The sequence below is a fragment of the Ochlerotatus camptorhynchus genome, unplaced genomic scaffold (assembly GCF_037179485.1).
Source record: "Ochlerotatus camptorhynchus isolate MF236.1 unplaced genomic scaffold, CSIRO-AGI_Acam_v1.1 ptg000022l, whole genome shotgun sequence".
NCBI lineage: Eukaryota > Metazoa > Arthropoda > Insecta > Diptera > Culicidae > Ochlerotatus > Ochlerotatus camptorhynchus.
Genome location: NW_027040514.1, coordinates 5954261 through 5980628, shown reverse-complemented (window position 1 = coordinate 5980628; position 26368 = coordinate 5954261). Strand labels below are relative to the sequence as shown.

The following is a 26368-nucleotide window of genomic DNA, read 5'->3' as shown; positions in this document are numbered from 1 at the left end:
GTCTTCAAGTTCATGATCTTGGTGTCATCCTGGATTCAGCGCTGACCTTCCGATCGCACTACAATGATATTATCTGTAGAGCCAACCGACAGCTGGGATTTATGTTTAAAATATCCTGCGAATTTACCGATCCTCTCTGCCTCCGGTCTCTGTACTGCGCACTGGTGCGATCGATTCTGGAATCCGTTAAACCTACCACAATATGGAGATCGATGCAGAAACTTCTCACAGGAGAAACTGACGCACCGGAGTTACTAGGTCAACTTAACCTTTACGTTCCTGAACGATTACTTCGCCAACGGAACTTTTTGCTGCTTGAGCCCCGCAACTCCTTGTACGGCCTTCATGATCCTGTCCGCTTTATGTCGACTAGGTTCAACGAAGTCTACATCCTCTTCGACTTCAACTCTACTGTGGCAACATTTAAGCGTAGACTGACTGAATTGCATTAATGGATCGAGTGAACCAAACAGTCGAAACTTCGGGAACGTAAAATATCAATCGTTTCTACTAAAAGACTGAGAAAGCCACCCCATAAAAGAATATAGAATTTAACATTTACAGATCTCAGTACTACTTAGTATCCTCTGCAAAAAACTACAGATCAACAATCTTTCCCGAAAGTCTGAACCTAAGATTTTAAGATCTCTAGAGCTAGCTATCTTAAAAGTTTCCAAAATTCTCCTAAAAGTTCTGCAGACTTGTCAGATGAAGTTTTCTGGATTTCTCTGAAGTCTTTGAACGTCTTAAAAGTTACAGCAGTTCCCGTGAAGCTGATGGATTCGCCTTGAAGTTGAAGATGATATTCCCACAATTTTACAGAAGTTTCCTTATTATCATGAAACTTCCCCGAAATCCTCGGTATTTTCTTTCAATCCTCAAGTTTTCGAAACTTCCATTTACCTAGAGAATCTCATTCTTGAGGGTTTCCACATTTTTTCGGATGTGAATTCATCATTTGTCAAGTTTCTGCATTCATATTCCATCAGATGTCACTGCTGTTGTTTGCGGTGACATCTATCGGAAACTACGCACAATCTGTTTTCCGTTAATTGTTCACTGAGGACAGTGCAGTGCAAAACAAGTCTGGCACCTCTATATGTGCATCTAGATTAGTATTCGAAGTCCTTCCTTTTTTAAATATTCTGCACAAAAAATAGCTCACTCCTCACTGGGACGAGACTTGACAAACGGGGAGCGATTTTGAGCCAATCTGCTGTCAAATCCGAGGCAGTTGCTGATTGGTCGATTTGACAGTGGCAATCGTGGAATAAAAAGGGCAGAGGGATCACATCAATCTGGCTGGCAGTGATGCCGGAATCAATGTTGACGTCAATGGCGTTGTTAATTGTTTATATTTACGAAAGGAAAGTTGGAAAATAGGGTCTACGGCGTGCTTTAAGAGATGGATATTCTTGTTTTGTTTGTGGTTGTTTTTATTGTGTTAAGTAAAAATGCAGTAGAAACTCCAAACCAAATTAAAATTAAAATAGAAAAAAATCATTTTGCAATCCTGGCATCATTGATTAACTCCGTCAAACACCATGCACTAATTTTCGACAGCCTTTCAAAACATTAAGAAGAGTGAGAAGCTGGATTGTTAAGTCCAGGTAACATGGCAGGTTTGATCTCGGTTTCATAGCATTCTACAAGTCTAAATCATGGTCTACAGAACCCTCATAAAACCAAAATTGTTACTTTGGGTGGTCAAGTCCCGTCCCGGACTCCTCACAGGATTTCCTGCCGATTTTTATGAATGGGGTGGGGCACAAACTATCTTTTGTGCAGAATATGTAAAAAAAGGAGGGACTTCGAATGTTAATCTAAATGCATGTATAGAGGTACCAGACATGTTTTGTAGTGTCAGGTACTCTATTTTGTAATCTGTGAAAGGGAAATCACAAATCGAGTGTCATCAAATACATGGCATTTTGAGAGATTGAGCTCGTGAGAGAGAATTTTCTTTCTCAAGTTTGAATTTTTTGGCTCTCTGGGGACTGATACTAAAGTGGTTGAAAAGTGTATGGGAAAAAACCTATTTTATTTAATTGTAGCATGTTTAAGAATAATTCCCAGGAAAAAAGTGAACGACAAAGTCTATGAATTATTTCTTTAGGTTGTCGTCAACTTGTTTTGACACCATAGCCGGTCGAACTCCAGATGAAACTAAAACCGCACTACCGTTCATACGGCGACAACGCTCTGATGAGACAACGAAACCTTACCCCAAGCTCCTCCCCTGATCCTATCCTTCGACAATGTACCACTCTGACCTCGAGTAAGCCGCGAGTATTCGGCCAAACTCCTACTAGACATAGAATTAAGTGAATTTTGTTACAAACAAAGAACAATGAACTATCGGCTCCGTAAAGCTAACGCGATTGAACCTTACAAATAAAAGAACTAGTTAAAAAAACTTCTTTTGACCAGAATATGCATCAAAAGCGTATTATTTCCACTTTTACAAATTTCTATATGGGGATTTTTATTACTTTCTACCCATGGGACAGCGCCATCTGCGTGAAAAATAGCCTTGACTAAATGGTTCATTGAACTGACATAAAGTTTTCAAAATTTTCCTGAAGTTTTAGGACTTCCAATTTTTTTGATCTTTTCTGGAGTTTGTTTTTGGAAAATCTGTAAAGTTCCTGCATTTTCCTGAAGTTAATTTAACTGCCCTTAAGTTTTCATGTTTTTCCTAAAGTTTTCGGAACTTCCCTAAAGTTGCCACTAATTAAAAGTTCCTGGTGTTTTTTGAACTGTCACGAAATTATCTGTTCTACATCTTAGTTCATGAAATTTTCCTGAATTTTTGGAATTTACTTTTGTGAAAGAATTTTGAAGTCCTCTGAGCGTCAGAAAAATTACGAGAACTTGAATAAAGTTCCAAGTGCTTCGAGAAACTTATGAAATCATTAGATTAGTAAGCGGTGCCTGTGGTGTAGTGGTAAGCGTGATTACCTCTCACCCGAGCAGGCCTGGGTTCAATCCCAGTCGGCTCCGCCGGGATGTTCTGAGGCATAACATCTCTGATCACGGGAAGTAAAGCCGTTGGTCCCCGGTTCATGAGTTGATGGGTCGATAGGTAGGGTCCAGGTGTGGGAGTTGCCACCCTGGCGTCGGTAGCATTGATGCTCAGCACGGAAAACAAGATCGACCGAAAACAAATCAAGGAAAAAAAATATATAAGTTCCATTAACATCAAAAAACTTGCGAGAACTTTCAAGAACCTCAAAGAATTTCAAGGAAATTCTGAAAAGTTAAATGAAGATCTGAAAATTTCAGGGCAGTTCCATGAACTTAAAAAACGTCCAGAACAACTGGAAAGTTTTAAATCTTTTAGGGTTGGTTACGATAGGGTCAGGAAAATTTTGAGAACTTTTGTGAAGAACGAAATGCCTCAGGTCAGTTCCATTAACTTCAGGAAAATTGCAGGAGCTTTGATTGAGTTCAGTTAAGTCTCAACATCGTTAGGGAAGTTATGTGAACTTCGGGCAGTGCTGTGAAATTTAGGGCAGTTTCATGAATATTAGGAAAATTACAAGTACTTCAGAGGAGTTCCAAAAATTTCGGGTAAATTTTAAGAGCTTAAGGGCAGTTCCATTAAATTCAGGAAAGTAGCGACAACTTTCAAAAACTAAAAAAATAAAAAAAATCAAGAAAACATCCAGTAAGTTTAGTTAACTTGAGAGAGAATTGAAACTTCACAGAAATTTCGAAAAATTCAAGGAAGTTCAGAAAACGTATTGAAGCATGGGGCAGTTTAAATAATTTCAGGGCAATTTCAGGAACATTATTAGAAGAACTGAGGAATGAAAGGAAATACCGGCGAAGTTTCATGAATAAACTGAGGAATAATAAGGGATAAGGGAAGTTCAGAAAACTTTTGTAAAATTTCGAGCACAGGGAAGCTTCGAGAACTTCAAGACTGGAAAACGGAAACTGCAGGAACTTTAAGAAACTCAAGGATATCTTCAAGAAGAACTTCAGGAATGTCAAGAAAACTTCAGAGAGATTCAGAAAACTACAAGTTAGTCGCTATAAATAAATGGAGACGCATGGTAGTAGAGTATTGAGCGATAACCCAAAACTTGATAACTTAAAAAAAATATAACTCTAAAACGAAAAAAAAACATACATCGCTGTTTTTTTTATATGCCGTGTAAAAAAGCCTTAAATTTCAAGGAAAATTTTAAAAACATATTACAAACCATGAAAACCATCAAAAATAAATACAATCAATGTTTTTCAATATAAAATCATATTTTTTCAATATCATTATATTTTTTCTAAAAAAGTTTGTTTAATTACCTTTCATTTTATATTTTGCTAAAAACAAAAAGTGGTTCAAAAGTTAAGAATTTTTGAAAAAAGTCATTTATGAAAAAAAAACGATATTTTAGACCACCCTAACATGGAAATGGTCACCCTAATACCAAAGTAAAAAATATGGGTCTAATATTTTGCGATACAAATTTTTACGAAATTTTGGTATGAGTCTGCATGAACGCATTTTACTACTATTGACATTGTCTCAGTCAAGTTGACCTTTTCGATCGTTTGGTCCGATATCCAGGACAGTTTGGAGAACCTAAAACATCTAAAACTCATAAAACTGGAATTTGAATTTTGCGGATGAACATCATGAATCTTTGATGACATTCGTTACTGAGTGCAGAATACAAAACGTGGTTTATCTAGCAGATCATTTGTTCTGAACTATCGGACGATGTGGAGAACCTAGAACAAAATACATGAAAACAAGTCGTGGATGGTGTCCATATCCTGTATGCATCTGATTGAACATATATCATTGCTGAGGACCTCGTGCAAGCCCTGGTTGATCCAGTGGTTCAAATAATCTGAACTCAAAGACATTTTGGAACCCGAGTTGAAGACCTTAGAAATTACGGTTAAGTAAAATTAAACTGAATTATGATTTAGGCCCTAAACAGGATCAAGTGCATGTGCTTAAACATAAAATCTTCATAAAGTTTTGGATATCTGTGACTTCTTCTTTCTTTATACTTAACATCCGAAAGTACAACTTTTTCGAAGATCTTCTTCTTCTTCTTCTTATTTGCATTTCAAGCTTATTGCATATCGCATATTAGCTTATTGCGTGCTCTCAACTTAGTGTTCTAGATGCACTTCCACAGTTATTAATTGAGAACTTTCGATGCCTGTACCATTTTTGCATTTGTATAATTGTGTGGCAAGTCCAATCATACTTCTATGCCCAGGGAAGTCGAGACATTTTCCAACCCGAAAAATTCCTAGACCGGACCGGGAATTGAACCCAGCCACCTCCAGCGCTTTGTAGCTGCGCCTTTACCGACTGAGCTAAGGGAGGCCTCGTTGTAACGTTTAGGTATTAAATAATATCCTTCCTTAAGGATAAACAGAGAGCAAAACTAAACCACTTATCGTCTACATGCGAATAGGACGCGCGTGGGCGTGTTTAACTTAATTTGAACACATTATCGTTCCTAGATAAATAGTGCAAGGAGATTATGTAAAAGAGCGATTGTTCCTTTTTCCTTGCTTTTCAACCTGGTATCGACATCAGCAGGACTTGTGCAACTATATGGGTCCCCTAGACCCCCCTTATTTGTGGTAATAATGCATGTAATCTTTTGATCTAAATGTTATAATTTTATTTTTTCATAAACTCATTCAAATATTACGACCATAAGGTGCAATTTTACGATGGAGTGTTTCATAAAAATTCAAAACCAGTTTTTTCGATGCATCATTTCAGATTGCAACAAGCAGTCATCAATTTGTTCCCATTGTCAATTTACATAAGATGACATCAGCTTATTGTACTCTAACCAGATCCGAAGAAAAAAACTGGGATGCAATTTTTGAAAAATGCATCAAAGTAAATTGCACCAGAGATCAGATTTATGATTTTTACAAGCGATTTAATTTCGTCCTTACCAAGTCCTTTGGGGCGATTACGTGAATGTGAATAGTAAACAAAGCTACCCAACTATAAGTAGCCAAAAGCAACAGTAATGAAACTCAATATATTACAACAGTTGATCCTACCCTCATGTATGCCGATTTGGACCGCACAAGTACCGTGTAGGCCGCAAACAATTACATAAGAAATATTGCGAACCATTCATTATTGACACTTTTTGCAGCTACAGCTGAAATGAGCTCAAATTTTCGCGCACACCAGACGACAAGCTGCCCAATCGGGACAAAACAAGAATCCGACAGCGGAGACTGCAACAACAACAACAACCAAAAAAACCTGTCCCGAACCTCCCACACCGAAAACCTCCGGGCTGCCGTGCTGTCGTCGAACTTCACAGAGCTCGTTTTAATGACCATAAGCCAAAAACCGCCAAGGTGCTGGCTGACGAACGGTCTCCATCATTGAGCGCAGACCTACCTGTCCTGTCAGCGCGCACCGGTGATCACGACGACCGTTCGAAGCTAGGCGATATTTTCTTCGACCGGTAGGAATCGTGATTGCTTCTCGGGATTTGGGCATTCAATTCGGAGCGAGGACAGTGACTCGGTAATATTAATCTGCACTCGCGGTAAGATCCCAGCCGATCCTGTCCCGGTGAATGATGATACGTATAAAGACGATAAATGACACCGATCGCGATCACGACGGTGCGAACCCACGCAGAGTGACCTGTTCCCGGGTCCCGAAATTTTCGGAACCCACCAAGTGGGAGACCGATGCGGGGAAGCAATTATCGAAAATTAAATGAGACTCTTAATTCCTGATTAACAGCGTCTTCGTCGTCCTCGTCCGCGCCCGGGCCCTTGAGAAATGGGCAAAATCGTCCACAGAAATCAAAAATCGGCTTCGGTAGAATTGACACCTTTGTTTGGCCAAGTGTGCTGCCTGCTGGAGTGAGCTTTTCGGCTTTTCTGGACCCACCACCGTCGTCCGGCCTGCAATCAATGGGGGGGTTTGACTTATGAGCTGGAGCTGGAATGACTTGGCTGTCAAAATATTGTGTTCGATTTAGGATTTGTGGGCTCGGAATTCGGAGAAGCGGCGTAACAAATCAACGAAAATTCGAAACGTCACCACTCGGGTGTCGGGAGGGTCAAATCTCCCATCGAAGCGTTGTCATAAATCGCGTACTTTGCAAATTCATCGATGGGTGCGTCGTCGGCAGTGTTGATCAATATTCATGTGGACAGCGAACGCAGAGGTCATTAGCATTCGTGATGGACAACCTAAAGTGCCGAATAAAAAAAAGGTGCTGCTCATCACCGTTTAAGCATGAGCATAAATAAAGATCTCCGTGCATATGCTTTTTTTTTGTTTGGGAAAACGCTCTGTCGAACCTCATTTGAAATTCATTGAAGCCGCTTGATGGCGAATTAATTTCCCCAGTCGCAATTCGCTGTCTCTTCGATCTCGACAAAAAACAACAACAACAACAACAACCCATTTATTATCTCCCTATGGATGATTCTCCGCACAGGTGATGTCACCCTCGCCAACAAAGCGAAAGGGTTAAGCTGATCAATCTGTAGGAACGTCTTTCGGGTGACCGAAAACAATTGAGTTGAGTGATGGTGGCTAGCTAGGTACTTATCAATCAACAAAAAGCGACACAATGAATTTGAAAAGCCAGGTGTCAGACGCAGAATGTATCTCATTGTGCCTTTACGGCGAAAAGTGCCTTATAAATCAAAAAATGTGCCAGACATGCAGGTATTAAAAAAAATTACTGAACACGGTAAGTGAATCCATGAAGATTGTAGACTTGGACTGTGCGATGAGACCCGAAAATTGAAGGTAATTCACCTATTGGGGGTGAATACTTTTACGTAGCTCACGGTAAACAAATGATTTACTCGGATTGAAATCTACAGCAATATTTTATATGATTTGCCACATTATTTTCATTGGACCACACAGGTCTTCTCCTAAATTCTTCCAATTCTTCTGAAGCTCTTGGTACTGCCCTGAATTTAATACAACACAGTTAAATTTCATTACCTAAAGGCTGAATAAAAGTAAATTGATACGTCCCTCGCGCGGAGCTAGCACGCCTCTAGTTTTGGGAATCCAACATTTTTGACAGTGGTTTGTTTAAAATTCTATGGAGAACAACTGCTGCAAGTTTGATCGAAGTAGTCGATCGCGTTCAGAAATAACGTCAAATGGAACTCGAAAGAAGAAAACATATTGTGCACAAACATCTTGAAAATCCGGAGTGGTCCGGCTCCAAGCTGGCTAAAGTGCTGAAGATGCCGAAAACCCTGGGGATCGTCAGCTGCGCAGCAAGGTGTTGAGGTGCGTTAAAGCCAACCCCGGTCTTTCGATCCGAGATGTGGCCAGAAGGTACAACGCTAACTTTCAAACGGTGCAGAACATCCTTGCCAGGGAAGGATACAAGTCGTACAAAGCCAGTAAACATCCAAACCGGCACATGAAGCAGAATTCCGTGGCCAAAAATCGTGCAAGGCTCTTGTACGACCGTGTTTTGACGAAGCACAAGGGCTGCACTTTGATCGATGACGAAACATACGTCAAACTCGATTTTAAGCAGCTTCCCGGTCACAAGTTTTACATCGCGACTGGACGTGGGGATGTGCCGGGAAGATTCAGGCCATGATTTGGCAAGCGATTTGTAGTTGTGGCTTGAAAACAGAACCATTCGTCACATCCTCAACGATGACATCCCAAGTTTACATCGAAGAATGCCTGAAAAAGCATGTATTGCCGTTCATCCGCAAGCATAGGGGCGAAGTCATCTTTTGGCCCGATTTGGCAAGCTACCACTATTCCAAGGTGGATCTGGAATGGTATGCTGCCAACAAGATCGATACTGTCCCCAAGCTAATGAATCCTCCGAATTGCCCGGAATTTCCAATCTTACCCTAATTGATGTGGACGTTCATATACGTTTTGGAACTTTCCGGAAATCTTTGGTACCATCTCTGAAAGTCCCTTCAGATCTCAAAAGCTACTTGGAGCTTCAACTTCACAGACATCCACATAGATGGAGCTTAGGGTAAGATTTCCATCTTCAGTGTACTAGTTGACCGATTCATTCTATTTTTAGATCGGTACTGACCCTAGTCAGCTCCTCACGGTCTGGGGGAGGGGAAGAATGCGTAGTTCGACAATCGTTGCTACTAGAGATCGATTTTACCTTTGCATCTCTACAATTACCACGGGAAGGATAGTTGTGTTAGTGGTTTGGGTTTTTTTTTAGATTACTGTGGTAAGTGATGCGATCATTAAAATCAATATTTAAATCTAGTGTGGATAGAATAAGGCATAGTGAAAAATTGCAAGGAACTCCCGACCTTCTGCTCGGTAATCAGAAACGGTATCCACTAAACTACCGAGCCTCGTATCACTTTTCCGAAATTCTGCATATTCCTGAAGTTCTTAAAACTTCTTTAAAGTTTCTGCAGTTTTCCTGAAGTTAATGGAAACGTCTTGAAGATCATCAAGCTTTTCTGATCATCCCAAAATTTACAAACAGTTTTCGGAACTTCCCTTATGTTGCCGCTGTTTGTTTATGAAACATTCCTAAAAATTCCCTACACATTCAAGTTATTACCATTCCGGTCCGGAGAGTGCTTATGACCTGTGGTACTCCTTGCAGCAAGAGAAGTTGACTTCGCACAGCCTCTAAAGCCGATCCCTTAAGACATTCCTGAAGTCTAACAAGGTTCTCGACTTCTGTGAATCCACAAGCCTCCGTGGAGTTCACGAAACTGCTATAAAACAGTGGCCATTCTTCGGATCTCCCCGTAAATGTGGGCAGATTCTTTGAGAGTACCTGCCGAGCTGCACGCTGAGCTCGCGTAGGTCCCGGTTCGTACCTCGATGCTGTGCCAGTCAGTGAATTGCAGGTCGCGGATATATGGGTTCCCGAACTCCCTACTGAAGAGTGTTTCATCGCTCTCATCGTCGTTGCGCGTTTCGTGGGCACCAACGTTGACAGTGCCGAGGGTTGGAATCTTCTTGTTTTTCAACCAGTCAACGGCTGTTTGAGGGCTCGATATCGCCTCTTTTGAGGTGCTTATCACCAACTGCACCTTTCTTTTCCAGCTTTTCTCCAACCGCGCCTTCTTGCTCATAAAGCCCATGTGCAGTAGACTGATGCAAAATTTGATTTTATCGCTCCACAGTGCTTAAATGGTTTCAAATCAGGTCCTGATTAGCCTCCCAAAGTTACAACTCATTTGGTTAGAAACAGACTTCGCACAAACCATTTGAAGTTTACATGTAAATTACTATGGGAAATCTCAATTTTTTGTTCATTGCCTTCTAGTCTTTTGCCATATTGAGCTGCAAAACAATTCGATAGCCATTCTTATAGAAAATTTTCTCAGCTACAACTTTGCTCAAGATCGTTTCTGTGTAAAACGAGACAGGAAAAAGTTATTAATTATTCAAGAGATTGGTAAACCTATGACATGATCAAGCAGCTGCTGTGTAGGCAATACTGTATTTTGCAGTGTGACATAGTAGCCATGATTTTTGTGTCCTATTCAACGCCCCAGAAACACCAATGTGGCCTGCTGAGCAGTTAATTGAGCATGATCATAAGACATCAGCGCATTGAACCATTGATAACTTTCGATCCTTGCATTTAATTAAAAAGTGATCTTGAGCAAAGTTGTAGCTGGGAAAAATTACTACAAGTACAGTTGAAAGCTTTTGAAGCAGATCGATACATATGGTGATACGATATGGTGAATTATTAGATAGACATGAACAAAAATCTTGGTTTTACCATAGTAATTCCCATACAAACTTCAAATGGTTTGTGCCATCTCAGTTTCTCACCAAATGGGTTCAAATTTTGAGATGTTAGTCAGGATCCGATTTAGAATCAATGAAAGTATTGTGGAGTGAAAATTTCAAATTTTGCATCACTCTAATGTGCAGCTACGTTAAGCTCGGCCTTAGCACCACAGACAAACCGACATGAATGACCATAGCAAAAACAATAAAATTTCTGACCAAAGCACACTAGTAACATCTGGTTCTGTGTTCGCGGGAAATATTTAGCTAAGCCATGATCCCGCATGCAAAAGTTATGAATTAGCTCGTGTCTGATCTATTCTGGACAAATTATTTTTATCTAGATCAAACAATTCTATGGTTTTGACAGTTCGGATCACTGCACATTTAAATCGATCGTTTACTATTTTCGGGCATAAGTCCGAATTGAGTATCATGTCGGTTTGTCGGTGTTATCACACTCTAACTTCTCCCTGAGAAAACACTGCTTCTGCTGGAATGCTGCCTCTCCAGCTAACCGTGTTTCCAACAGAAACTTCTCTTGTGCAAGCTGTATCTGCTTAAGCTCCCGCTCCATCAACAGTCGCTTCTTGGCCAGAATCTGCTACTTCCAGATGCCTTTCGCGGATAACTTGTTCAATATTCATCTCCATTTCCGCTTTCAAGAATTGCTCTTCCATTCGACGGAACTCGACCTGCAACCTCCTTGATTCAACTGTTGTAAGATCATTGCCAGCTGCTTTTTTTCGAGGGTTTTTCATCACCCAGATTACCAGCAACACTGCTACCATAGAGGTAACTCTAAGACCAGAAGATCGCGAAGAAACGTGCTCAACCTTTTGGCTCAGCTCTGGTACTCTCTTTGGTCCCAAGCTAATCGATGCACCCCTCGAAACATAGGAAAATCCCCGAACCCCTCATTTTATCTGTCAAACTTTCATAGCGAATCAAAACAAACATACAAACATACTCACGATTTTCCACTTCGGGACTTAAGGCCGGCGCACAATATATACGTTTTCAGGTTTTTTGACAGTTAGTCCATGCATTATCTGTCAAAAAACCCGAAAACGTATCTATTGTGCGCCGGCCTTTACTCCTGCACTACTGAAATGCAGCCACACTTTACACTCGTCACAAGCCACCATCTCCGGGGTGTCTGGCTGATCGCACTTCGTACAACTTCCCGGCATCTCGAATTGAGGTTATAACATTCTTTGAGAATGTTGGGGATGATTCGGATTGTGCGAGAGAAATGTAATTATTAAAGCAGCTCGTTGTTTATCAGCTCAACTATAAGGTTAGTACACATTTTAGGATAGGATATTAGGATAATTTGAAGTTACTTACATAATTTTCGTATTCTTTTCTCCCGTGTACAACGTGCTCCTGACCTGATGGGGCTCGTAGTTTTAGGTTCCAAATTGGTAGAATAGGTATTTTAATTCATTTAGGTAATAAGAAACTTACTTTTAGGTGTTCAAATTCAGTTAGCAAGTAATTTTAGTACAAGCGCACAACTATTTTAAGCAAATTTAATTGTACTATGGATCACTTCTGTTCACGTTTCAACCTAGAATCGTATTTTGACTTAGGACTACGTCTGTGATTTATATATGGGGGTACACTTTGTGAAAACCGAAAATGGAACATGTAACAAAATTATGAAAGATTTTGACCGTTAATAGCTCAGTTGCCCCTGGACCAATTTCAATAATTTTATAACCAATGGATCAGAAATATTTCTACGCATTTGTTAAATTAAATCGTTTTTCAAAATGTCACTATCAGGCATGGAAAATCATTTGTATTCATTTCTAACATTCATTTACATTCATTTGCCTCTAACTTTTTTCATCAACAGCATTCCACAAAATAATGTAAAGAGCTTTTGTAGGTTTTGATATTAACTACAACTTTTGTCGATAACTCAAATCTGTGCCTCTTACGTATGACGACCTAGAGCGGGCAGAACTTGTTACTATTTTTCAGTGAATGTAAAATACATTCGCTGAAAAACAGTAGTGGCTTCTGTTCGCTCTGGTTCGTCATACATAAGAGATACGGATTTGAGTTGTAAACAAAAGTTGTAGCTAATCTCCAATCATCATTTTGCGGAATTCTGTTGAATAAAAAAGCTAGAGGCAAATGAATGTAAATGAATGCACGAAATGAATGTAAATGATTTTCCATGCTTGGTCACTATTGAAAATTTTACGAATGTTAAAACTATTACCGATTGCTTGCGAAAAGCGATTTCTCTAACACAGATTTCAAAGTTGAATTCCATCTGGTCTCACCAAACGGTGTATATTCAATCACCGCGTGGTGAGTGGTGGTGTTTGCCAGTCAACAACGGAAGGCTCCCCGCAAGAAGCTACCTATCAAGGCTGCCTGATCGGATTCAGTCCAATCACCGTGTGTGGTGGTGTCCGGTCGTCGGCATCAGCAGCGCAAGTGTTTTCAGGGCGTGGCGCTGAACATTGTTCTCCAGCACACAACGAAAAGCTGCCTGCAAGCAGTGCGCTGCAGCCCACATCTATGCCAAGCACGTCACCCTCATTCTAAACAACATACAGCGCACCACCCTCGTATGTGTTTAACACCCAAATAGCTCAGCATTACTCAACCATCACGACAAAACGGTCCTTTTCAGGACCACCATAAATTTGTAAAAGAGTATGTTTTTGGTAATTTGTCAAGGTCCTCAATCGGATGTCAATTCTCATATCAAGATAGAACTGGAATTAAGGCGCAACAGCTTTTGTAAACAATGACTTCTTTCGATGATCACCATCAAGTAGGGTAAGACTTCCCCTACCCGACGGTAACGTTGGTTTGCGTTAGCGTGCCTTGAATTTCTAAAAAAATATCCAGAGAAGTCATTGTTTACTAAAGCTGTTACGCCATGATTACAGGTCTATCTAGATATGTTTAAATCTAACATTCTTGAAGACAACATTGGGGGTGCAATTTCAAATACCAAAGTCGATCTTATTTTGATCCAGAGATGATGTATTTTAATTCTTAATGCGCCAATCGATAGGAATTTTTTTTACGATTCTGTTAAAATTAAGACTTTATCATTTTTCAAAATGTCAATATTGAAAATTGCACGAATGTTCAACTGTTGCTATGAAAATTAAAATTATCACCGGTTGCCTGCGAAAAGTGATTCCCTAACATAGATTTCATAGTTGAATTCCATCCGGTCTCACCAAACGGTGTGACACGTAGTCCTACGTCACCATAGCGTACAACCATAGAGGTAACTCTTAGAAGGTCCCGAAGAAACGTGCTCAACTTTTTGGCTCAGCTCTGGTACTCTCTTCGGTCCTTAGCTAATCGATGCACCCCTCGAAACATAGGAAAATCCACGAACCCCTCATTTTATCTGTCAAACTTTCATAGCGAATGAAAACAAACATAGTGTAGTACTAGAATTTCGACTAGAATGGGGTACGTTAATCGATTTGCTTGGGACCAATAGGCCAATTTAAAATCGTTAGTTTCCACCGGTTGGTACAACCCCATAGGGCTGTCCCTTGTAGTTTTTTCTTCCCTTTCCTGGTGACATCATCTCATACCTGTCAGTCCTCGTATCTGTCATGTCATATAGAATTTCGATCTATCAAATAGCGGAACCAATTCAATATATAATAGACCAACAACTGAAGAGGCACTTTACTTTCATAAACAAAACGTTGATTATTCTTTCCTCGCAAATCGAACGCAAATTACCGGCACCATCGGTTAGGGGAAACTTTCCTCAACCCAAAGATGGTGTAAGTTTGCGTAGGCGAGCCTTGAGTCACGAGAAAAGGGTCTCCGAAGTTTTGTTCACAATAGCTGGTGTGCTCTTTTCTGTTGTTGGTCGTGATTTTATCGTTTGGTTCCGCTATTTGACAGCTCAATTAGTTTCCCGAGATTCTATCCGCCAGACTATGAATATAGCGACTATATTACTAATGAGGTAGGCTCATAACTGCCTTGCTGCATAGTGGGCTTAACCTGGGACGGGACTTGACAATAGGGTAGCGATTTTGAGCCAATTTGCTGTCAAATCCGAGCCAGTTGCTGATTGGTCGATTTGACAGTAGCAATCGTGGAATAAAAAGGACATAGGGATCACATTAATCTGGCTGGCAGTAATGCCGGAATCAATGTTGACGTCAATGGCGTTGTTAATTGTTTATATTTGCGAAAGGAAAGTTGGAAAATAGGGTCTTCGGTGCGCTTTAAGAGATGGATATCCTTGTTTGTTTATGGTTGTTTTTATTGTGTTAAGTAAAAATGATGTACAAGGTGCTAAACTGCGGTAGAAATTCCGAATCAAATTAAAATTAAAATAGAAAAATCATTTTGCAATCCTGGCATCACTGGTCAACTTCGTCAAGCACCATGCACTAATTTTCGACGGGCATTCATCAAAAACATTAAGAAGAGTGAGAAGCTGGATTGTCAAGTCCCATCCCGGAGCTTACCACTTAGTAATAATATTTCCCGATTCCTGGGAGCTTTACCGATTCTGCAACATCGTTTACACAAAACTGTAAGACAACCTAACACTCTCTGGTTGGGTGCATTTTGAAACGTTGAAGATAACATTTCCTTTTCTTTCTTGTTTTCAGGTAAGTGCATACGTCACTACATAGATATTCCTACACATCGATTGCCACAGCTCCCGTCCCACTCAAACAACGTGCGACATTCAATTCGCATCAATGAGCGTAAATAAGCCGTGGCGTGCTATTCCAGGTAAATGTACAATAAAAGACACATAAACAGTCATCGATTTCCCATGGGCTGCTACGATTGGCCACCAGCACACCACCGATCGTCATCTCCCAAGAACTCTCACAACCGTGTCCCATCTCCTGAAGACCTGCACCCGCATGACCTGTGGCGCGAATCTTCCCCTTGGGTCCCCGCACACCAATAAAAAGTCGAACAGCACTTTGTATAAATTTAAATAAACAAGTAATATCTGCAGACTGTCACCCTCGCAAAACAAAACAAACGCGAACGGTGGACCAAATTCAAGGCGCTTGCTCTCGGCCCGGAGCCAGCTGAGCTGAGACACTCACCACTGGGACAGTGCCGCCCAGTCGATCGCGTTTATTGCATATGATTAAGTCTCTATTTATGACGATGACATCATGGAAAGCAAAGCCACCACTTGCGAGTGAGCCACTTTGGGGCGGACCGGTCGTCGTCGTCGTCGAATAGAGGGAAGAATTTATCTGAAGGCCGAACGCGAGTAGTGTTCTTTTCCTCCTCTCTGCTGCTGGGTGAAAAGTGTCACTTCCAATGCCACTTTTTTCGCTACAATAATGCTCCGATTATTCGAAAAAGTTCCATCTCGATGGGACAGTTTCACAAGTTTTTTTTATGCAAATCGAGTCCTTCACACGTATGTGGAGCAGTGAATGTTATTGCATGTCACCCGCCATCACGAATACCGCCGGGGTCACCTAGATGAGCGAACAAAACGAACCTTAATTTGCAATTGTTGTTGTGACCGGACACCGCGGATTCATGAGCTCGCATGGCACACGCGGTTCGTCGCTTGGTCGGCAGAGTCGGTCATTGAGCTCACCGTAGGCAACCATTGCATTGCAAGAAGCGCTTAGTCAGATAACAAGGCGTTTTCAAAACTGAATTGAATGTGGCTCGTGCTGACACAGCTAGGGGGGACCGCTCAATTTCTATTCGGTATCGGCGGCGTTTGCCGCGACAGATCCCAGCCGAAAGTGAAGAGAAACTTATTAAACCGTTTCATCGATGTGTCATGCGCGAAAATAAATAGCCGAACGATGGTGAATATTTTGCATCTCTTGGACGGGATATGGCGATGGTGGGAAGATTGTGCTGAGTTAACACCTAAACGTAACATATATTTTCAACCACAGGAATATGTAGTTGCTTGGTGGGACACCTCGGTGGACGAAGATGATGGGTCTGGAAACGTGAACGGTACAAAAGAATTCAATTAAGGTATTAAATTTCACTTTGTTTTGTATGGGCAGAGGGGAAAAATGAATCATGGAGACAAATTGAGTAAAGATCATTGAAATAAGAAGAATAAGCTGAAAATTAAAAAGTAGCTATAAATACTGTTTATGTATGCTTTGAAGAAGAGGTTTGAAAGGACGAATCGAAGGAAAGTTCAGTGGTCCTTAACGTGAAGTTCACTAGGGCCAGATTGTTGTAAAGCGTAAATAAGAGAAAACCCAACTAGTTTGATGGAGTAATGAACAACGACTGAAGATAATTTATTTCTGCTGATTATACTGCCCATAATCGCAAGTCAGTCCCATCTGTAAAAAACTGGAAATGAGAAAACGGCGTTCAAAGATTTTTCAAGTTTTCTGATTTGACACTTATTTTGGAGGAATAAATTTTAAAATTAACATACAATATGATAGAATGCATCTATGTTTACCCAAAAATATTGGAAAAATATCGTGAAATTTTTATTTTATAGCCAAAATCTGAGTGGGACTGACTTGCGATTACACTTAACGTCAATGAGAAAAATAACCGCAAGTCAGTCACAATTCCATGACGATGCTGCATTACTTTAGCACAGTATTGAACAGTAGAACGAAACCATGGTCCCATAGAACGTTATTAAATATTTCTGGATTTGTTCCGCTGGTTCCAGAGCAATAGCTGGAATATATTCCGGTAAGTATGGGTTTTCATCAGACCAGCGATTTTCATAAACGTGCCAAACCCACCATGCGATACATCAATTCACATGAGCATTCAAAAATAAGATCAATAAGAGTCATGATGAGTGACCAGCACCAAGTTGGCCACACCCGAACATGTTCCGGGTATCCCCGAGGAAGTGATAAATATCCATTTTAAATCAAAATCCATCAAGCGATACATCTAATCACATGAGAATGCAAAGCCAAATCCATTGGCGGTCAAACTGAGTTTCGTAAGAACTACATTGGCCACATCCGGACATGTTCTAGATACCCTAGGGAAAGTGGACAAAATCTGTCTTGACACAAATCTCATGATGCGATGTGTTATCTAACATTTCTAATATATTTTTTTTTCTAATGGGACTGACTTGCGGTTACTTTTCGCTGTGGGACAATTTCACTTGGTATTGTTTTTCATTTTTCTAGAACAAACCACATTTTTTCAATAGTACATCTTAAAAAACATAGAAAGATAAACTGAATAATTATGCTAACTCAAAATTGATAAAAATGCAGATGGGACTTACTTGCGATTACCGGCAGTATAATGCTTGCTATGATTGAATGGATACTTATTCTAGGTTGCTTCGTTGAATGCAGTTTGAATTCGCACTCAACACTCCTCCTCAACATAGTCAACGATTGCCTTCCAGATTTCCTTGGACGCCAATCGCCTTTCGATGTCTTTCCAGCTTCACCCGGTCCAATGGCTTAGTCATCAGATCGGCTTCCATCTGAGCGGTTGGTAGATACCGCAAATCGATAATCCCTTGTAGACGTTGATGCATGCTTCGTTTCAAAGTGTTTCCATGCGATCGAACACGACCATCTTGATGCAGGATTGCTTGTCCTTCCACACAACGATTGGATATGCTGGTTCCTCATTGATATCGTTCATCAGCTTCCGCATCCATAACAGCTCCTGGCATCCCTGAGCCAAGGCCACAAACTCGGCTTCTGTTGAAGAAAGTGCAACGCAAGACTGTTTGTGGGTGCCCCAACTTACCAGCCCTGCACCGAATTTGATCAGGAAACCAGAGTTGGATTTTCGGTCTCCTTCATCTCCAGCCCAGTCTGCGTCGACAAAACATTCCAAGCTTTCATTTCCGGATCCCAGATGTAGGGAAAAGTCCTTGGTTGCCTTGAGATATCTCAGCACCCGTTTTACCTCCGTCCAGTCGCGGTTTGTTGGTTTGGAAACCTTCCTTCCCAGCAATGAAGTTGCAAGGCAGATGTCTGGCCGCGTGTTGACGCCAACGTACAGCTAACTACCTACCAAGCTACGGTACGATTCATTGGTAGGCAGTTCTTCCTCCTCCTTTTGCTTTACGTAATCTGGGTCGAGTGGAATCTTGTCGATGTAACCGGCCTGGTTCAACACGTAGTGTCCGTCTTGCTTCTCGATGCGTATCCCAAGTAACAGTCGTAGTTCTCCCAGGCTTGAGAATTTGAACTGCTTCGCCCGCGCTTTTATGATTGTCTGTAATTCGTATTTTGAGTGGAAGCTCACAACCATGTCATCAACGTAGATCAAGATGTAACTGCTTTTACCATGTTGCTCCTTCACGTACAAGCAAGGATCCGATTCGGCAGAATTGAATACCACACGCTATGTCTGAAGGCACTTTTTTTTTGCAACTTTCATGTACCTCAGTTTTTTCATCACGTGAAGTTTATATTGATCCTAACAATCAAATCTGTGAAGGTTTTGAAATATTTCATCTAGGGTTTTTTGAGAAAAAGTCTTTTGAAGTATACTTAGGCGTTTATGAAGGCGTATGTGGACTATTGACGATACAAAACTGTTAAGGATCGAAGCAAATTCAGCTGAAAATGATTCCAAAAAAGATAAAAAAATACTACAAATATTAAATACAAATATCAAAATACTACATTTTACTGGAACAGTAAGATTCCCTCTTCGGTACCGTAAGATATCATAACTTTGTCATGTTTAAATAAATAAAATAAGTTAATTACAATGGTTTTATCTCTAAATCTACTATTATTACACTAGTTTACAGCATATTTGAACTTTGTCGCTGATGGTCATTTCCCATTTAAAATTGTGCGCTGAATCCAAAAATGTCAGTCGGACAATAGCATACATATTGTCCAAAACTTTTAGCTGATGATCAAAATTGCATCCTTTCTAAACTACACGTTTATCAAGCACCTACAATCGCGACCAGCGAATCCAAATTGCGCATGCTGAGTCGCATTTGCAGCAACCACCCAATTTGAAGCGTTATCGTCGATCACATTTCATAAGGAAAGCGTAAAAGAGAAAGAGATATCACAACACATTTTCTCTATCATACCTGTTTTCTAAGACATGGAGTGTAAGTTGTTTCACCAGAGACCCAATGAGACAGCTTATAGAAGTTACATTCAAATTCAACTCCATGTTCATAAAATTTTCCTTGACTTCGTTGAACTTCGCTGAAATTCTTCAAACTTTCCTGATGTTCTTAGAACTTCTTTAAAGTTCACAGAACGTCTCTGAGTTTAGAATTTTCTGGAATTCTCAGATATTTCTTTAAGTTCACAAGTTTCCCTAATGTTATTAATTTTTCTCTTTGGTTCACAGACCATCCTTAAGTTTACATACATTTCTTGGCTTTTTGCAGAGCATCATTGAAATTCATCTAATATTGCTATAATTCACATAACTCTCTTGAAGTGCGTAGAACTTACCAGGAGGATATTGCACTCCCCTGAAGCTCACAAAACGTCGCTGAAGTTGGCAGAATTTTCCAAAAGTTTATAGAACTTCTCTCAATATCGAAGCATATCTTTAAAGTTTAAAGAATTTTCCTGAAGTTTGTACAACTTCCCTGAAGTTCAATAAACTTTTCTGAAAGTTACACAAATTCACTACAGTTTCATGTAGTTCGCAGAATTTCCTTGAAAGTCGCTGAACCTTAATGACAGTTCCCTTAGAAAAAATATGCGAACTGCAATGAAGCTCCAGCCAAGGGGTGAGTCACTCAGCACATTGTGCCGAAATAAGATTCGGCACAGCTTGGGCACATCGATCGGTTGTGAATAAAATGGGAGCACTGCTGGACAACTGTCATTGAAGTGGTTCACAACATTACGTACTGTTTGACTCTATGTTCAGGAACATCATCAAATTGAATATACCAACTCATGAACTCAGACCAGAAGTTCAATTATAGATCTTAATACGAAATATAGCTTCTAGAGTGAGCTCAAGAGAAATAGACAGTTAATCAGACCCCTTCATTCAAATAATGCTACAACTCACACAAAACAAACTAAAGAAGTCTATTCATCATCCTTTATAGTCGATTTTCAACAATATTCCCCACCGGTTCTAACTCTTTCCGGCCGCTGATATACCGCTGCTTTTCACACCACGAAAGGCTAGGTTTCTGCTCTGCCTTTGATGGCATTACAGGACTCTAAAACACAGGACTTTTATTAGCCTATGAACACAAAACACCAAAATTTCGCACACTCGCCACTTCCCGCGTCATCCTGAATCCAATTTATCCTTGCTTTCAAACAAAAACATACAAGGTGTCAGAAATACCGGGTTGCCGGGATGGGTATTTTACAAACAATCACAGCTTGCTCTATGACCTGCACAATCAACACACTTGCGGCACACTGACAAAAAAGATGACCCAAGATTGGTGTGCGGAGTGACCTACCCCTTGGCTCCAGCAGTTCTGTAGTAATTCAAGGTGAGGGCTACCTAAACTCACTGGGCAAGAGTAACTAACCTCATGTGAGTTTAATTCCTGTATTATCGGCGTTATCGCCTAAACAATTTTCAAACAAATTCGTCATGGTTGCCAGAACTTATTTTCAATCTCGCCGTTGAGTCAAACATGTCTATTTATTTAAAAAAAAAATACAAGCAAATTTTTTGCCGCACAGGATTGCAAATGCCACCTTTGCCACCTGCTGAGTACGGGACAGAAAATGTCGGATACGTACTATCTCCTTTATTGAACTCCGATAAAAATCTTTCAACGATCGTCGCTACTAAAGTGGAGTGAATTTTTTTCTTGACAGAGTCGCTTTTTCGAAGCACAACAAGCGAACGCTCTATTTTCTCCGTGATTTTTTTTTATTTTCCGGATTTTCTACACGATACATCTATAAAAAAACACTCGGAACAGGACGAAGATCAATGCCTACTATGATTACGTGGCTGTACTAGACTGTCCTGCTGGTCCTTTATATTTTACTCTTATGAGGGAAGAGAAATTAAACAAGATGTTGCTCTAGCAACAAATATTTATTGATTCTGCGTAAATGGATCAATACGAATCTTACTTGAAAGTCAAAGAGAGCTCTTTAAAGCCATTTGGATTAATTCAATCAACTTTTAAACCTTATTTAACTCCTAAGTTCAATTTGTAATAGTTTTGTATCGCCAATATGGCCATAGACTCGGCTTTGTAAACTTCAAAACACTTTTTCTCAAAAAACCCTAGGTGAAATATTTTAAAACTACCACAGATATGATTGTAAGGATCAATTTTAACATCCTGTGAAGAAAAAAACTGAGGTACATGAAAGTTGCAAAAAAAGGGCCTTCAGACATAGCGTGCACCATCTTCTTAAACGTGATGTCGATTTACCGGTTCCAAACCCGTGCCGATTGCTTCAGCCCGCAGATGCTGCGTTTCAACCGACAATCTCCTTGTGCGACCAACCTGGCCTTGTATCGCACTGTGTTGACATTTTTAACGAGCTTTTTCCACTTTCACACAACGGTCTTCCTTCCAGGGGGCAGTGGTACTAACTCCCAAGTTTGGTTGTCCAGTAACGACTGTAGCTCCTCCTTCATTGCGAAATTCCGGTAGTACTGATGACGCCGTTGACCTCTGAGTAACGTGTCGGCAGGATTACCTTGGTGACTCTCGTGGATCGTCTCAGTTCAGTTGGTGGTTTGATGTTCACATTGATATCGCCGTCGCTTTCTATGGATTGACTCGATTGATCAGCGTCGTTGTCGCCGTCGTCGACGTCGTCTGGCTCGCTCCCAACAGCAGTATCGTAGTCATCACCACCGTCATCGTCTCTTCTTCTTCTCGACCGTCGTCCTCATCGTCGGGCATATCTGCTACGGTGGGCTTCAGTGTCGAATGATATTCTACCGTGTTCTCCTGCTGAAGATTTTCGATCGGCTTTTCTGGTCCGGCCTCGACAAACGTTGCGCCCCGGCTGATGTAGATTTTCCGGGTTGCTTTATCCAGGAAGCTATACGCCTTGTGGTCCTGGGAACATCTGACGAAGATCAGTTTCTGAGCTGTAGGGTTGAGCTTCTTCCTCTTTTGCTTCGGGATGTGTACCCAGGTACTGGTACCAAAAACTTGCAGATGACCAACGTCTGGTTTTCGGTCGTTCCAGAGTTCGTACGGCGTGACTGTAACGGATCTTGATGGTGATATGTTTTGCAAATACACCGTCGTATTCAATGCTTCCGCCCAATAACACTGATGCAATCCAGAATCGAACAGCAGGCACCTACCCATTTCGATGAGATAACGGTTTCGTCGCTCTGCCACTCCGTTGCCTTCTTGACGGTAGAACGAACGCAGTTTCTCGCTGCTATATTCTCCTCCTTGATCGGACTTCACGACTCGTGGTTTGCGGCCAAACTGGGTCTTGACCGTTTCGACATATTCGACGATTTCTCTCTCAGCAAATACAGCGTACAGTACCTCGAATAGTCGTCGATAATGGTCATGAAGTATCGAAAACCACCTACCGATGGTACATCCACTGGACCACACACATCCGTGTGCACTATGTCCAACGGTGCCTTCGAGCTCGATTTCGATTCCTTGGGAAAGAGGATACGGGAGCTTGTATAAAAACTCGCAATTCTCGTTAACTCCGCATTCGTTGATCTTCAATCCGCTGACCAAGTCATCCTTCTCCATTGGGGTTATCGCTTTGAGATTTCTGTGACCGAATTTCCTGTGCCACTCATGTTTGCAGCCTTTCTTGTGGTTCCTGCCTGCCAGCAGGATTACTACGTTCGGCTGCTTCAAGTAGTACAAACCTTGTTTGAGCGTTGCCATGGCGACTGTTTGCTCGGGGTCTGTTTTCAACTGCTCCAAAACCCAATCAGCGAACACACGGCACTGTCTATGATCGTTACGTTTGAGCTCCTGGGTCAATTGGATCTTGTATGGGTGCAGACCCAAGTCTCCACGCAGGATTCGCCAAGTTGAAGCCTGCGAGAGGCCCAGTTCTTGTGTGCGGCAGGGAATCGACTGCCGCGAGTTCTCCTGCATATTCTCGGCCAAACCTTGCGTTCCGTTCACGTACGGGTACCAGTTTCCTCGAATTTGTTCACCACATTGCGAATAGTCCTCTCGGTAGGACGATTATTTCGACCGTGAAATAGGCGGAACGCTGCTCGCAAAGAACTCTTACTTTGATAAAACAATTTTATCATTTGCACGTGCTGTTGGACGCTGTAACTTTCCACACTCAATAAATGACAGCTAATTTAACACTTTTAGCTTCAACAATATGGCCGCAAATAACTGTGAAAGTTAGGAAATACCTATTGGAAAACCCTTTATTGCTGAGAACATTGCGAAAATACGGTATACTTAGTACCATATGCCCTGAACTCCAGGACGATTTGGAGAATCTAGATCACCCCTTTGTTCAGGTCTTAATCTCTGTGACCAATACATTGATCTTTTGTGATAATGAATCTCCTTAGACCTGTATCGTTGCTGATAACATAGATGAATCATTATTAATCTAGTAAAGTATGGCCCATATAAAAAATGCGAAAATTTTCATATCACAATAATCCCTAGTCCACTGTTCCGCCTGGAATTTCTAATGTTCACTGTCGAGCACTTGGGAATCAACTCCAAAGGTCTTACTGATTACGCTAATAGGACTCATTAGTCAGGGTTTGTTAAAAAAAATATCGCCATTTTGAATTTATTTTCGAGATTCAAACTGGCCGAATTTTAGCTTAAATGTGAATGATCACCCATAACAAACAAATTATCAAAACTATCATGCAAATTGGAAAAGGTCGCGTCAGATCGACCATTGAACTGATCTAGTCCTGTTGCACAGTGGTCCAGAATGGGAATTTAGAAAGAAATATGCATTTAGAGTCTCAAATTGAACCTTTAGAGAACGAATTTCTTCTACTTAGTTGTTTCTTAAAGTAGGCCCCCATTTTGGTGTCAATAAGTACTAGGGTGGTCTATTTTATAATTAAAATAAACAAAAAATACAAGGGTCAGCCCTATAGGGTTGTACGTAATGGTGAAGTATGACTACGTGGTCTTATATAATAAATGTTATTTGATAACTGCAGCAGGAGCTTGTGTTTTGTGTAGGAATAGGACTCTTTAGTATGATGCGCTCGGCATAGATGGCCCACAGCGACTCACAAAGAGCTACTGATTCCGATCAATAGCGCTGCGACTTTTTCCGCCTTCTATGGATGCTCATGTGGGCTGCAGCTCGCTGCTTGCAGGCAGCCTTTCGTTGTGTACTGGAGAACACCACCACTCACCACGTGGTGATTAAATAAACACCGGATGGAATTCAACTTTGAAATCTATGTTAGGGAAGTCGCTTTTTGCAGGCAATCGGTGATAATTTTAATAATCATAACAACAATTGCACAGTCGTGTAATTTTCAATAGTGACATTTTGAAAAACGATAACAGACGCGTAGAAATATTTCTGATCCATTGGTTATAAAATTGCTAAAATTGGTCCAGGGGCAGCTGAGTTATTAACGTTCAAAATCTTTCAAAATTTTGTTACATGTTCCATTTTTGGTATTCACAAAGTGTACTCCCTATAGAAATCACAGACGTAGTCCTACGTAAAATTCCACTACATGTTTAATCAAAGTTGATGCTCAGCTAATTTCAAGCAACTTTGCAATAAATCTTTTAAATTTGTCGAACCTCTTAACGGAATTCCTTTATGAAGGTTTATTTCCTTTAAATTCCGTTATAATTGCTTATCTTTTGACGAGTATTTCTTCTACTACTTGCAAACTTTATCAGTGCCAAGTACTCAACACCAGTGGTGTTTTAATATACAACTCTGTTTGGTTCTCTTGAACTAACCGTTTGAGAGCAATTTTCCTTAATTGACTTAGGGTGTTTCTAAAAAAACAGTGTTTCTGCTACATTTTTTTAAATTTCAAATTTCTCGGCAAAGTTGTCTGGAGATAACTGTATAGAACTTCTGAAGTCGCGCTGAACTCGTCGTTATCTTTTGCCGATCAAGAGTTATTGACATTTTTCCATTGTAAATACGACTTTTTAAAATGATAATGTCTCTTGTTGAGGCAATACAATTCAATGTATACAAATATTTTATTTTTATAATTTCTATAAAATCGATTTGACTTTGATCCTTTTATTAAATATAATTGGGTATAACTTCTTTATATAAAGAGATACAGACGACGTTTTTCCAACAAAACATGCGTCCCGTGATGCTTAAAAAGTTTTTCGATGATGACTTTCATGATAAATTTTAATTGTATAGCTATGACTTCACCTACACTCTACCTTTCCAGCAGTTCAACCTACTGTCGTTTTTCATCATCATCCAAAATTCTGATTCCCATTTCCAAGAACCTGGCATCTGATGGTCATTAGAATGACATTGAGCTCCGCACTGAAGACAGCCAGACAGGGTTTAGCGAATCGGCTTACCGCGAGCCGACCGGATCTGGACTCTTCAACGGCAAGCAACGCAATAAAACCCTTCATCCATGTGTGAGTGTCGCTAAGCTAGAAATTCCTAATGAGCATTTAAGTGCTACTCGCCCGAGAGTGAAAGACACAGAACGGAAACGAATGACGCGCACAGATTCTATCGAAGCCATTTAATCGAG

General features: G+C 40.7%; 1 protein-coding gene across 2 annotated transcripts in view; it reads left to right on the top strand.

Annotated features, from left to right (window-relative positions):
* The window catches only part of blo (bloated), a 115774-nt gene that overhangs the window by 5777 nt on the left and 83629 nt on the right, over window positions 1-26368 (top strand). The window contains exon 1 of one of the 2 annotated variants that reach the window (XM_065227019.1): window positions 15431-15514. The exons of the other annotated variant lie outside the window; for it this stretch is intronic. The gene's annotated coding sequence lies outside the window, so the exon portion shown is untranslated. Of the gene's footprint in view, window positions 1-15430; window positions 15515-26368 lie in introns of those variants that run through there. 2 annotated transcript variants of the gene reach the window in all.